We start from the raw sequence: 13416 nt of genomic DNA on the forward strand, positions 1-13416 counted from the left end.
CCGGCGTCCGGGACCGCGGGGCCGGGCTGCTCGTAGCGGCGGCGACGGAGCCCCCCAGCGGCTGAGGGGCCTCCTCCCAGCCCTCGCGGGCGGCCGGGGCGCAGGGAGGCCCCGCAGTCGGGGAGCGTGGGGATCCCCCACGACATCCAGACCCAGAGCACCCCAGGAAAGCGGGGGGAGGCCTCCAGAGCCAACACAGAACGACTCCCCCGCCGGGGACGGCGAAGACTTCCTCCGTGCTTAGGAGACAGCGACGTCCCTCCGGTGCCTCGAAGACTCCCCTCTTCGATCCGGCCGCCCCCCAAGACCGAGAACGCAGTGACCCTCCTGTCCGGGAGCGCGGCGCCCCCTCTCAAGATCCCGGCCAGTACAACTCCACACCTCAAGGCACGAAGACCCGGCTCAGAGCCCCTGCATCAGGGAGCCCTAGACCCCCCAATTCCAGGCACACAAACCCCAAATCTAGGGACCTGAGGACGGAAGAGCTATTCCTCACCAGCAAGAGCCTCGGGACACCCCTACACACACACACACACACACACACACACACACACCTAAAGCTCCAGGACCCGGGCGACTGAGCCCCTCGCGGCGCCCCTCGCATCCCCGCCGGCGGTGGAGGCGCCCTGAGCCCCCGGGCCGGGCGGACGGAAACCGAGACGGCGCCCAGGCCCCCCGCCGCGGCGTCCCCGCGGCCCCCGCCCAGGTAAGCCAGGCCCAGGTGAGCAGCAGCAGGTGAGTGGCCCCCGAGGCCCCTCGCCCTGCAGGTGGAGACGGTACTGTCGCGTGCGCTCTGCCCCCTCCCCGGCGTCGCCATGGAGCCGAGGCTGAAGGACGTCTCTTTGTGTCTCGCTTGGAGGAGCCGCGCCCCCTCCTCCCTTCCCCCACCCCTCACCCTAGCCTTGGGGTTCGGGCCGAGCTCCCGGGCCCCACGGGAGGGGTGATGGCAGAGCACCGTGCGCCACGGAGAGGGGAAAAGAGGGTAGAGTTCCCCCCCCCCCCAAACACACACCTGAGAGCCTGGAGCAGTTGGATCCTCGGTCTTTGGAGTATTTGTATCCCCCACCCCCACCCCCCATGGCCAGGCTGAGTTCTCAAGTGAAGCCCCTCCTGGGAGAAGATTTGGGGGTGTTCACAGGTCAGGGGACCCCTCGTGTGTGGCCCTAGGGTGATGGCTGGGGCTTGGGGTGTGTGTCTTTGTCTGTGAGAGGGCAGGGAATGGGTGTGTTGGAGAGAATGGGTGGGAATGCCTTCTTTTCTCTGTGACTCCACTGCCCCCCAGCCAGGCCACAGTGGGGGGTCTTCACCCAGGCCACCTGTGCTCCCTGCAGGACAGGGAGGGGGCAAGCCCTTTCCAAAGTGAGGCACTGGTTCTGGGGAGAGAGGGAGGGAGGGAGTCTGGATGAAGAAGCCATTTCGGGTCAGGCTCCTTTCTGTCCCCTGGTGCCCCCGGGGCCGCCTTCCCTTCTCCTGACCTGACCTCCAAAACACCCAGGGCCAAACCGATTGGGTCAGCGTGTCCCGAACACCAAAGGGCGTTCTAGGTTATCACGCTAGCTTTCCAGGATGTATACCCGGCAGTGCCGCCACCGGGCCCTGCCGCTCATGGGACGATGAGAGGCGGGGGTGCTGTACCCTGACATTCCGACATTCTGAATCAGAAGGGGCTGGCTGGTGCCGAGGAAACACTTTGGGGTTCCCCCCCCCCCGTCTCTCCTCTCTTGCCCTCTACAGGCAAGCAGCAACGCTGAAGGCAGGACTCTGGGTACAGGTAGCCCCTCCAGGAGTTTCTTTGTTCATTTGTTCATACAACAAACTGAATCTAGTGCCTGTGATGCACCAGGTACTGGAGTCAAGGTTCTCTTTCTCACTTCATCCCATCTTCTTTCCTGATCGTCAGACCCCTGGGGTGTTCTCAGTTTGCCCAGGCCACACCTGAAGCCCTTGGTCCCCATCCTGCTGCAGACCTGGGGTCCCTGAGGCTGCATGGCCAATTCCTCCTTCCCCCTTTCCAATACCAAGTACCCCCACCCCATCTGCTGCTGGCAGTGACCCAAGGGGGAGGATGTGGTCAGCAGGGGGAAGGGTAGGAGGTGCTTCTGGCCGGATCTCTGGCAGCCCCTCCTGCAAATTCAAGGACAGTTGAGGCAACGCCCCTCAGCACAGGCTGTGGGGGAGCCAGCTGCCCTGAAGACTGGGTGATCTTGGGCAAGCGTGTGACATCTCCCAGAGATGACAGAGTGAGCCACTCACTCACTTTGTAGCTGGAGGGGCGGATGTAGATCGCATTTGGGCCTCAAGAAGCATCCAGGTGTGTCCTCTCCGTCTCTGCAATGATTCCCACAGTGGGTTCCCGGGAGCCTAGAGCCTTGCCATATGACCCACAGGCAGGGGAGTGGAGGGAGAGACTGAAAAGCAGAGATGGGAGTCACTGTGACTAGGGGAAACCGTCAAGAGGTCAGAGGGGCACAGGAGTAAGATCTCCCCTTCTCACTAACTTGCAGTGGCTCCCTGTTGAGTCTGGACTGAACCGCAGTTAAAGCTCTGTGCAGTGTGGCCCTCAACCGCCTCCCCAGTGTCATCCCCCAGTGCTCACTCATCATCCTCTACTTCACCTCTGGCTCATCTCCCTGTCCCCTCCCTCGCTCCCTCCGTCACCTGGTGCTGTTCCCCAACTTGAAAAGGCAGCTCTCTGCCTCTACCTCCCCTTTTTATCTGGCCTGGGCTCACAGAGTGGAGAGCTGCATTGGGGCCTTGGAGACAGTAGAATGTGTCCACATGTGCTGTGAGCGTTTGTCTCCACATCTAGACCCTGAGCTCCAGGACATGGGACCAGATCTGTCTTGTCTAGCCCCAGACCCAGCATAATATACAACACATGTGGTAAAATACAGCTTCTAGACACATTTTGATGATCCAAACAGTGTTTTTCCTCATATTTGCATTTGTTGCCAATGCTAAAAAAACACACACGATTTCACATACAAATATTGATTTTTGGATCCTATTGAAAAAGCAGATGATGTGGCGAGCTGAGGCAAGAGCCAAAGAGTGACAGTGCTGACCTTTAGACAGATCACCACACTCCAGCCTGCCCCCGACCCCACCTGGCCTGTTCACTCAATAACATAATAGGCAGCTGGCTCTGCAGGCTTGGGGTGGAGGCCAGAAAGTGTTTGCTCTGTGGGTGACCTTTGCTTGTATGTGTCTTGCACACGGGTATTCTCTACCTCCCCCTTGGCCACGTTAGAACATGCACAGAACAGCACCCCTCTGGGGTCCTAAGGCTGTGATGCAGTGAGCCCGAATTCCCGCCAGAGTATCAGTAGCCTGGCCCACTTTCTCCTCTTCGCCCATCTTGTGCCCCTCCCCTACGCTAGAAGGGTTCAGCCGCCAACAACTTGGTTTAACTGTCTCACTTTCCCAGGAGCAAAAGTTCAAGGTCCTAGGCCCAGGTCTTGCTGAAGGTTCTTGGGGGAGGACTACACTCTGGGCTCAGTTTACCCATGGTCAGAGAGGAATTGGAAGCCATAAGCTTCCTCTTTGTTCTGACTTTCTAGGGCTTGAGACCAAGCTGCTCTAGTTTGAGTCAGGCAGGAGAGATGGGGGGCCTAGATTCAGAAGTCACTCAAAAATACCACATTCCCTAAACATGAGTGAAGCCAATGGGCGTTGCCAAGTAGCTGGGCCAGGGGGCAGAGGCCAGCGCTGGGCACCAGGCACTCGGCATGGCCCTGGAAGGGAGTGTGCCGCCTTCCTGGATGAAGGTCTACAGCAGCCCTACGCTGGAGGGACAGCAGAGCACCATAGTTGAGAGCACAGGCTCTAGACCTTGCCTGGGTTTGAATCCCACTTAGCTGCTGTGTGACCTTAGGCAAGTCATTTAACCTCTCTGAGCTTGGTTTAATCCTGTGGAAAACAAGGATAATGCCTACCTTAGGGTCATCAGGGCGAGTGAGTTAAAGCATGCAAAGGGCCTAGGACCTGGTCCAGCCCATGAAAAGTGCTCAGTAACTATTGGCTCTTAGTTAAAGTTGCACTGGCAGGTGGGAGACTAAGCCTCGGTAACCACCTTGCTTTTCCTATAGCCTGTCTGGGGAGGCCATAGGGCTTTGGTGTTTGAGAGGCAGTGCTGTGTGGTGCTTTAGAGCAGGGAGGAGTCCAGGTGCAGTGGGCTGGGGTTCAAGCCTGAGGGCCTGTGAGAGCCCTCCCAGTACCTTGGCCCCTGGCTCTGCTGAAGGGTGGCCTGGCCCTCTTTCTGTAGCTGAGGCCCTCTTCCTTCCCAGCTCTGCTGTCCAGGTGCTTCGCCTGCCTGGCTTGTCCCCAGGCTTTCTGCCCTAGGCAGCTGGGCCTCAGGCCAGAGCCTGGATCAGCATCCCCAATAGACTCAGGGTTTTCCCCAAACTACCCTCTCCCTCCCCTACTCCTCTGGCCTCAGGAAGCTGTGGCAGTGGGGCCTGGAGGGGCCAGTTAAAGCCCACTCCCCTCTCCTATCCACCCACCTTTCCCAGTCCCCACCGCAGCCTGGCCACAGTCTGGAGGTGGAACAGGTCCAGACTCTCAGGTCAGCCCCCACTCTGGCAGCCAAGTAATATTCGGGTTGGAAGGAAGCAGGGGAGCATTTTTTCAATGTCAGGTACTCCATGCCCAGCACCGGCCATCGCTTTCTCACTTAGTGCTGAAAACAGCACTAACCCAGAGTGGGGATTTGAGCCCAGCTCTGAGCCCCCAGAGGTTTGTGTGAAACTGGCTGCAAACTGCCTGGGTTTGAATCCTACCTCCACCGTTCATTGACGACATGACCTTGGACAGGCAGTTGCCTTCTGTGCCTCGGTTTCTCCTGATGTGGAATGGGAATAATAACTGCTCCTATTCCCTAGGGTTGTGGGGAGGATTAAAGAACCCCTTACAGGTAAAGCACGTGTAGCAGTGCCGGCTGCTTAACTGTTCTCATTACTTCTGCCACACCCTGCGGGATATGCAAATGAGCTGGTCTGGCCAGGGGAAGTCACTGCCCACCATACCGGCTCTCCTCCCTTGGCTTTCACAGTCCTGGGAGAGGCAGAGAATGTCCTCAATGCTCCTGGGTATTGGGATGGCCCTGGGGGGCTGGGGTGTGGGCTACACAGAACAGGGTCGCTGCCTTCTCCTGGTCAGGACCCAGCAGAAATCCCCACCCCAGGGCAGTCCTGCCATAGCAGGGAGATCCTCGTGCCTGCCAGCTCCGACCCTGTGTCTCCTGGAGGAGCAGGGGGCCCACATTTAACATGGTTTAGTGGTAAAAAGTACCATCTCTAGATCCTGCTGTGTGACCTTGTGCCACGTGCTTAACCTCTCTGAGCCTCAGATCCCTCATCTACAAAAAAGGTGGATGGGCCCTAACCAGTTTGACTCAGTGGATAGAGCGTTGGCCTGCAGACTGAAGGGTCCTGGGTTCGATTCCGGTCGAGGGCATGTACCTTGGTTGCAGGCACATCCCCAGTAGGGGGTGTGTAGGAGGCAGCCGATTGATGTTTCTCTCTCATCGATGTTTCTAACTCTCTATTCCTCTCCCTTCCTCTCTGTAAAAAAAATCAATAAAATATCTTTTTTTAAAAAAAGGTGGATGGTACTGTACCTACCTTGTAGGGTCACAGTGAGGATTAACTGAATGAATGTGTGTAAAGTGTTATGCATGGCACTGAGTATCCACTCTTAATATTAGTTCTCAAAAGCCCTGAGCAGAAGGGAATGTTAATGCCACTTTTTTATTTTATTGATTTGAGAGAGAGCGAAACATCAATCAGTTGCCTCCCGTTCCTACCCAACTGGGGATCGAACCCACAACCTGACTAGGAATTGAACCTGCCACCTTTTAGTGTATGGGATGACACTCCAACCAACTGAGCCACACCGGCCAGGGCAGCCCCACTTTTATAGACAAAAAAAAAAAAAAATAGAGGCTCAGGAGTGAACATCTTTACTCGGGGTTTCCTATCTAGAACTTAGGGAAGATTCTGCCCACTTTTCCCTCATTCACTCACAGTCTACAGGGCAAGACCTGTCAGAAAGACCGAATAGGACCTACCCTGGGCTCCCGCTGCAGTCCCGGGCATATCTGTTGATCAGCTTTCCTGCCCCCACACCTCTGCTCATGTGGGGCCGCTGTAGGTGGGAGCTGCGGATGGAGGAATCTGCACCCGGGTCTCAGAAGCCCAGGCTTCCCTCACCTCTTCCCTCAGCCTCACTCCAGGGAGAGTGGTGGCGTCATGTTGTCTCCATCTCTCAGGGCCTGGCACACAGATGGCTTCAGGAAGGGCTTGCTCAGGTCCAGAGTTTGGCGTGCATCTCACTCAGAGTGAAAGGCAGGTCCTGGCTCTGATCTCCGAGGCCCGGTGCATTGCCATTCCCTTTTTACCTCTATCCTCACCTCCTGCCCCTACCCCTTACCCGCCACCCTGCACCCATGCTGGCCTCCTCACTGCTCCCCGAGTGCTCCAGGCACGGTCCCTCTGCCTCTGCCAGGAAGGCTCTCCCTCCACAGTATCCACATGCGCAGCGTTCCCAGTAGGGCCTTTCCTGACCCCGCGTACAGTTTCATTCCCTACACTGGGCATTTCCTCGCGTCTCCCTTTTCCCCCTCTAAGGTCTCCCTGTCTGACACACATCTCACCTTCTTTGTTACTGTCTGCCTCCAGGCTAGAACATAAGCTCCTGGAGAGCAGGGCTGTGTGCTTGGCTCATGAATGTATTCCAGATCCAAGAGCAGTGCCAGGCACATTGTAGGTGCTCAACAAATCCGCACTGAGCGTTCTGGAGCCAGGCGTTATCTCTGAGCCACGTCGAGCTGTGCGACACTGGACACGTCACTTAATCTCCCTTCTCTGAGTCTCGGTTTCCTGAACTGTAAGGTGTATACTCTAGTGGGAATAAGACAGTTGTGAAGTTATATGTAAAGTGCTTAGACTCTGACTGTTTCATAAATGTTGGCTGTTATTAATGCTTAAATCTGTGCCATTATTATCCCTATTCTACTGGTAAGAAAATGGAGGCACAGGGAGAGTAAGTGACTTACCTCAAGCTTCATGGCAAGGAACAGTGGTGACCTGGGTCCACCCAGGAATGCCTGAATGCCTGAATCTGGGGTCTGGGCTCCCAAGATAGGCTACATCCCCTGTTCCATCCCTCCATAGGGGCTCAGGGGAGGAGGGAGAGGTGAGGGCTGTGGCTAGGGAAGGGCTCTTTTCAGGGAGCCTCTGCTCCCCCAGCCATCTCTCCAGTGGCCACCACCTGTCCACTGATGGACACCCCGCCAAGGGCCCTGGCCCAGCAGCCAGTGGCGGTGCCTACCCTGCCCTCCGCCCTCCACTTCTGTTGTTACCACTGAGTGTTGGGCTGCCCACCTCACACAGGCAACAGGCCCATCCATGCCTCCTCCCACACCCACAGAGGCTGCCACAGGTAGGCTGGGAGTGGTGAGGCTGGGGCTCTCACCGCCCCATAGGGCACCAGCTGCAGTGGACAGCGCCACAGGCTGTTAATCACCACCAAGGATGTGCCTCAGTGGAGGGGCGGGGAGGGAAGGCTGAGAGCAGAGCCAGAAGCCAAGCCTGGTAGGGAGGGCAGTGGGAAGAACTTGTTCCCAGTTTCTATTGCTCAGTCTTGGGACAGTCCCAGTTCTTCCTCTTGGTCTCCTCACCTGGGAAATTTGTGAGCTGGGTCACATGATCTCCAAAGTCCCTTCTGGCTCAAGCATGTTCAAGGGCCACTGGAAAGGTATGGATGGACGTATTGCCATTTATTTAACCAAATCTGCTGATTGACACTTGGATTGTGTCCAGCCTTTCCAGCCCTGGGGGCCAGGTTACACTCTGCAGCAGTTCTCCATCCTGGCTGCCTCCCCTCCTCAGGCCTCCCCTGGCCTTGCACTTGGTGCTGGGCCTGTTTGGGTGCTGTCCACGCCTGTGGTGCTGAAGACCATGGGACTAGCAGGTGGCCTGGGCTGCAAACCAGAGACCAAGTGCAGAGAAGGAGATAAAGCAGAGGAAGTTCAAGGTTCAATCCCTGGCTTTGACCCTCACTGGCTGAGTGTGACCTTGAGCAAGTTGCTTAACCCCTTTGGGCTTCGGCATCCTTATCTGTAAAATGAAGATTGAATGGCAGCAGCAATGTAAAGCATTGGCATGTTGAGAAACTAGATGATAATTTTACTCTATTATTTTAGAGACAGTAAAGCATAGTGGTTAAACTTTTGACACTGGAGTGGTGATGCCTGGATTTGAATCCTGGCTCTGTTACTGGATAATCTTGATCTCGTGCCTCAGTCTCCTCATCTATAAATTGGGATGATTAATAGTCCCCGTGTCAGGATGTCGCGAGGATCAGGTGAGATCATTTACGTGAAGCAGTTGTCACGTGACAGGCGTTCCCTAAGTGCCAGCTGTTATTATCACTTTCTTCCATGTCTGCTGTGCTTGGGGCTGGGGTTAGAGGGAGGCAGCACCTTGTCCTGCAGACTCCCTGGCCTCTAGCCCAGCCCTGCCATTGGACTTCTATGTGATTTTCAGCAAACCACTGTTCTCTTCTGGCCATCAACCTCCGCATCTGTAAAATGGGGCTAATGATACCTCATGCAGGCCCCTAGGAAAATAGCTATGTTCCTGTAGGATCGCATACAGGAAAGCCAAGATATAAAAAGTTACAACTTCCCAAACACTTAAAGAATTATTCACCCAGCGTTTGTCACGCCCTGACTAAGTGTTAGAAATAGCAAGATGATTAAGGCATGGGGCTTGCTTTCAGGGAGCTCTCGGGTTTCTTGCTGAATTGTTAACCCCCTTCAAGGCTCATTCCGGTGGCACCTCCTCCAGGAAGCCACCCGAATCCCTCCTGCCTGTGCCCTCTGGAAAAGCTGGAGCACTGACCATGGCCTTCCTGGTTGCAGGTTAGCTAAGGCCTATTTTACCTGCCTTCCTGATTGGTAAGCTTACCCCAAGATCTGATACATCGCTTGGACCTGCTTGCCTCATGTTAGCACCTGCAGTGCCTGGGCTCGAGTATGTATGCTCCTCTGCAGTCTCCAAGTTGCAAGTTACATAAACTCAACTCAGACCTGCTTATGGGGAAGGGAAACGTTTTGACTCATGAAACAAACATTCAGGCGTATAACTGGCTATAGACATGCCTGACCCAGGTGCTTAGAGCCGCAGTGACCTGGTGGACGGGATGATCCGCTGGTCGGCCAGGTCTGGGTGGAGACAACCCTACTGAACCACAGGGGCCGAGAAAGGCCCTTCCCTGAAGAAAGAAATTGGTGCCAAGCAGGGAAAAACATCACAGGCCCATTCACAAAACCACTGAAGGGGGCCGAGGCGGTGGGCGTGGGGGGAATCGGGGCATCTGTAATACTGTCAACAAAAAATAAATTTAAAAAAGAAACCACTGAAGTGCGTGAGCTAGGCAAGAGTCAGATCCAATCTGCTCCTCAGAAAATTCATCTGATCGCATGTATAGGAGAGGGGGGTGGAGGGGAGGAACCTGGAGGCAAGCAGGGGAGGGTGCGGGGGTGTGGGGAGCTGATTCAGACATGCAGGCTAAGGAATGAAGCTGCAGCCTCTGGCTTTACAGGGGAACACAAGTGAAGCAGGCGAGGGCGGGCGGAGGGGTCCCCTGTCCCCCTCAGCACCTGAAATCCCATCTGGTAGCTGCTTTTTCACAGGGACTTATTTTAATAATAATATCGACCCAGAGAGGTGACCCACCCAAACAGCCATCCACACAATGGCATCTTTCCAGGTGAGGGCTTTGTTAAGGATACCCCTGGGGGGTGCCTGTGCTTATAGCCCAGGGACCCAGAATCTTAGAATCCCCGAGTGAGAGTAAGAAAGGCCTGACTGATAGCACTTAGTCCGACTTTGCCTTCCACTGATTCCCAGACAGACGCACACCCAGGGTCTGCCTCCCCGCCGCCCCACTTCCTCCCTGCTGCGACTTCATCTTTGAATTGCTGTCTGCCTGGGTCTGCCTTCAGGGGCCTCGAGGACACAGTATATGGGATCTGAAGCCTGATGGCCTGAGTTCAAATCCCAGCTGTGCTAATAGTTAGCTTTTGGCAAGTTATTTAGCCCGCCTGTACCTCAGTATTCTTTCCTGTAAAATGGGGATAACGGTAGCTAGCTCCTACCTCCTAGACTTGTGATTGTTAATGATTTAATCCATAGTGTTAGCACAGCATCTGGCAAATGGTAAATGCTCAATAAATATTAGCCAGGCCTGGCCGGTTTGGCTCAGTGGTTGAGTGTTGACAGGTCATGGTTGGATTCCTGGTTGGGGCACATGCCCAGGTTGCTGACTCGATCCCCAGGAGGGGGGTGTGTAGGAGGCAGCCGATCAATGATTCTCTCATCATTGATGTTTCTATCTCTCTCCCTCTCCTTTCCTCTCTGAAATCAATAAAGATATAAAAAAATAAATATTAGCCAGTATTGTTTTTCTCTCAGGATAAGGACAGTCCCCCTTCTCTTTACAGGCTGCTGGCCTTCCACCTTCTCCTGTAACTGCATTCTTACCATTTGGTTGCCAGTGTTGTCACCATCAAGATTACCTTCTCTGGCCACACTCCAGGCAGTCAGACACACTGAGGTCCAAGTCCTACTCTTTTGCTCACTTGCTCCATAAGCCTTGAGTTAGGATCATGCTAGCTTCTATAACAAATAGGCCCCCATATCTCAGCAGCCTAACACAATAGAAGTTTACTTCTGGCTCGTGTAAGATGCCGAGTGGGTAACCATCCCACATCCAGGGACCCAGGCGCTTCCTATCTTGTAGATCCACCATCTTTCAGGGTCTTGGAGTCCTCCACATCAAGTCAGCATGCAGAAGAGAGAATAGAGAGCCCTGGCCTGTGTGGCTCCGTTGGTTGGGCATTGACCTGTGCCCTGAAAGGTTGCTGGTTCGATTCCTAGTCAGGGCCTGTGCCCAGGTTATGGGCTCGATCCTTGGTAAGGGGCATGCTGGAGGCAGCTATTTCAATGTTACTCTCTCTAAAAAAATAAATAAAAATGCTTTTTAAAAGAAGAAGAGAGAATAAAGACATGAACCATTCTTATTTTTAAAATATATTTTATTGATTTTTCACAGAGAGGAAGGGAGAGAGATAGAGAGAGTCAGAAACATCGATGAGAGAGAAGCATCGATGAGCCGCCTCCTGCACATCCCCACTGGGGATGTGCCCGCAACCCAGATACATGCCCCTGACCGGAATCGAACCTGGGACCCTTCAGTCCACAGGCCAACACTCCATCCACTGAGCCAAACCGGTCTCGGCACATGAACCATTCTTAAAAGTCCTAGCCTAGCTGTGACACACACATCATTTCTGTTCTCATCTCATCGAGGAAATCAAGTCCAGTGACCACAACTGGACACAAAGGAGGTGAGAGGTGTAGTGCCCACAGCTGCCTGCTAGCAAAGCTCTGTATTATAGGAGACAAAACAGAGTTGGTGGGCAGTTGGCTATCTTTGCTGTAACCATAATAAGTCAACCTCTTGGGCCCCGTTCTTCATAAAATAAAAATTATTGCTCAATGTGGCCTGGCTGTACAGCTCTATACATTTACTAAAATCATTAAATTGTACACTTTAGGGGAATTTTGTGATATGAAAGTTATACTCAAGCTGGGTGGGTTTTTTGTATGTGTTTTTTTAATCTTCATCCAAGGATATTTTTTCGTTGATTTAGAGAGAGTGAATGTCAGAGAGAAACACATTGATTGGTTGCCTCCTGCATGTGCCTTGAGCAGGGCCCGGGCCGGGGAGGATCCTGCAGCCAAGGTACGTGCCCTTGACCAGAATCGAACTGGGGACCCTTCGGTCCACAGGCTGACGCTCTATCCACTGAATCAAACTTGCCAGGGCTGCTCAAGCTGTTTTTAGGAAATAGGAAGTGTGTCGCCCTCCTTCTCAGGATACTTGTGAGGACTTGGTGATGTTTTGCCAAGCTGCACTGTGTGTGCACGAGGGGGCAGGGGATGGAAAGTAGGCCTGAGTGGGGTTATGCATCCGGTGTAGTTTTCATGGGGCACCCAGCTCGAGCCACCTGCCAACAGGAAGTGGTAGTGGTTCCATCTTGCCTCTGGCTTGGGAAACCCTAGCCCGACTCTGTGGCCCTCCCCGCGGGTGGAGGAAGGCCCAGCCCATAGGGCCAGAGCTTTGTGGTCAGAGCCCAGACTGCTGCCAGGAAGAAGGGGCTGACACCCTCCTGCCTTCAGCAGGCACAGATGGAAGCCGAGGGCTTCCCTTGGGGCCGGCGAGGACATGCATTGAGGTGCCAGTCATGTGGGCCCCGGGGCAGCACAGTCAGCTTGAGAGTGGACAGATGCAGTGCCAACTACACCGGTGCGGCCAGCAGCCCCACTGCCTGGGCCAGGCAGCTCACAGCTGCTCCGTAGAGCAGAGGCAGTGACGATGGTGGAGGTAAAACTTGGGGGAAGGTCCCACTGATGCCAGACGAATGCCTCCGGCCTCAGTGCCCCCCAAAGAAAGGTCCCTTCTGCCTAGACTGCTGTGAGGACTAAGGGGGTGATGCATGTGAGCACCTGGACCAGTGCCGGCACCAGTCCGCTGTCCACAGGAGCCAGGCTCTGCCCTCTTCCAGGCCTCACTTTCCTCGCCTGGATACTGAGGGGCCAGAGGTGCTCCCGCTTCCTGACTTGGGAGCCCCCCCAGCACTAGCTGTATGACCTTGGTCAGGTGAGTCTCTGTGCCTCACTCCCCTCACCCCTAAGAGGGGGTAATAATAATGCCCACCTCGTGGAGCAGGGAGGGAGGGAGGTCATCCTTAGAACGGAGCCTGACACGTAGTAAGAACAATTTGAATGTTCGCAGCTGCTGCTGCTGTTGTCATTATTTTCTTCATCATCTGGATGTGGAAGCCGAGGCCCAGAGAAGCAGTGTGACTTGCTCAAGGTCACCCAGCTGAAAAGTGGTGCACATTAGGGTCAAGGCCAAGGCTGCTGAGCCCCAAGGCCCGTGCAGGTTCCATCACTCCCCACCGCACCTCTGAAGTCACGTGCGCAGTAAGTGGGTCAGAGGCAGTGAGTACCTGGGGGGATGACGCAGCAGCAGGGACCGTGTGTGGATTCATTCCTTGTCTCCTGCTGACACCTTGCAGGGAACAGGCCTGAAGGGACAGGGAGGTGGGCAAGGAAGGCGACCCCCAAAACTGGACCCTAGGAACCAAGGCCATAGATAGAAAGAGTTTAATCTGATGTAGCCCCAGCCCCTCGGGCGCTCGTGGCCTATTGATGGGGACAGGCAAGGAACAGCTGAGACACCCCAAGATACTCAGGGTCCTGAGAGAGACATACCCTGTCTGAATCCTGGGATCCAAAGAGACAGGAATGGGAATGGGGCAGGAGGGAAGGCTTCTGGAGGAGT

At 54.9% G+C, this 13416-nt stretch overlaps 1 protein-coding gene across 1 annotated transcript in view; it reads left to right on the forward strand.

The window, feature by feature from the left end:
- Positions 1 to 660: 660 nt before the first annotated feature.
- Positions 661 to 13416, forward strand: part of LOC102430384 (serine/threonine-protein kinase SBK1-like) — an 18301-nt gene continuing 5545 nt past the window's right edge. Inside the window, exon 1 of the mRNA XM_006105360.3 lies at positions 661 to 706. The gene's annotated coding sequence lies outside the window, so the exon portion shown is untranslated. The remainder of the gene's footprint in view (positions 707 to 13416) is intronic.

This window comes from Myotis lucifugus, unplaced genomic scaffold, assembly GCF_000147115.1.
Source record: "Myotis lucifugus unplaced genomic scaffold, Myoluc2.0 scaffold_678, whole genome shotgun sequence".
Classification (NCBI taxonomy): Eukaryota; Metazoa; Chordata; class Mammalia; order Chiroptera; family Vespertilionidae; genus Myotis; species Myotis lucifugus.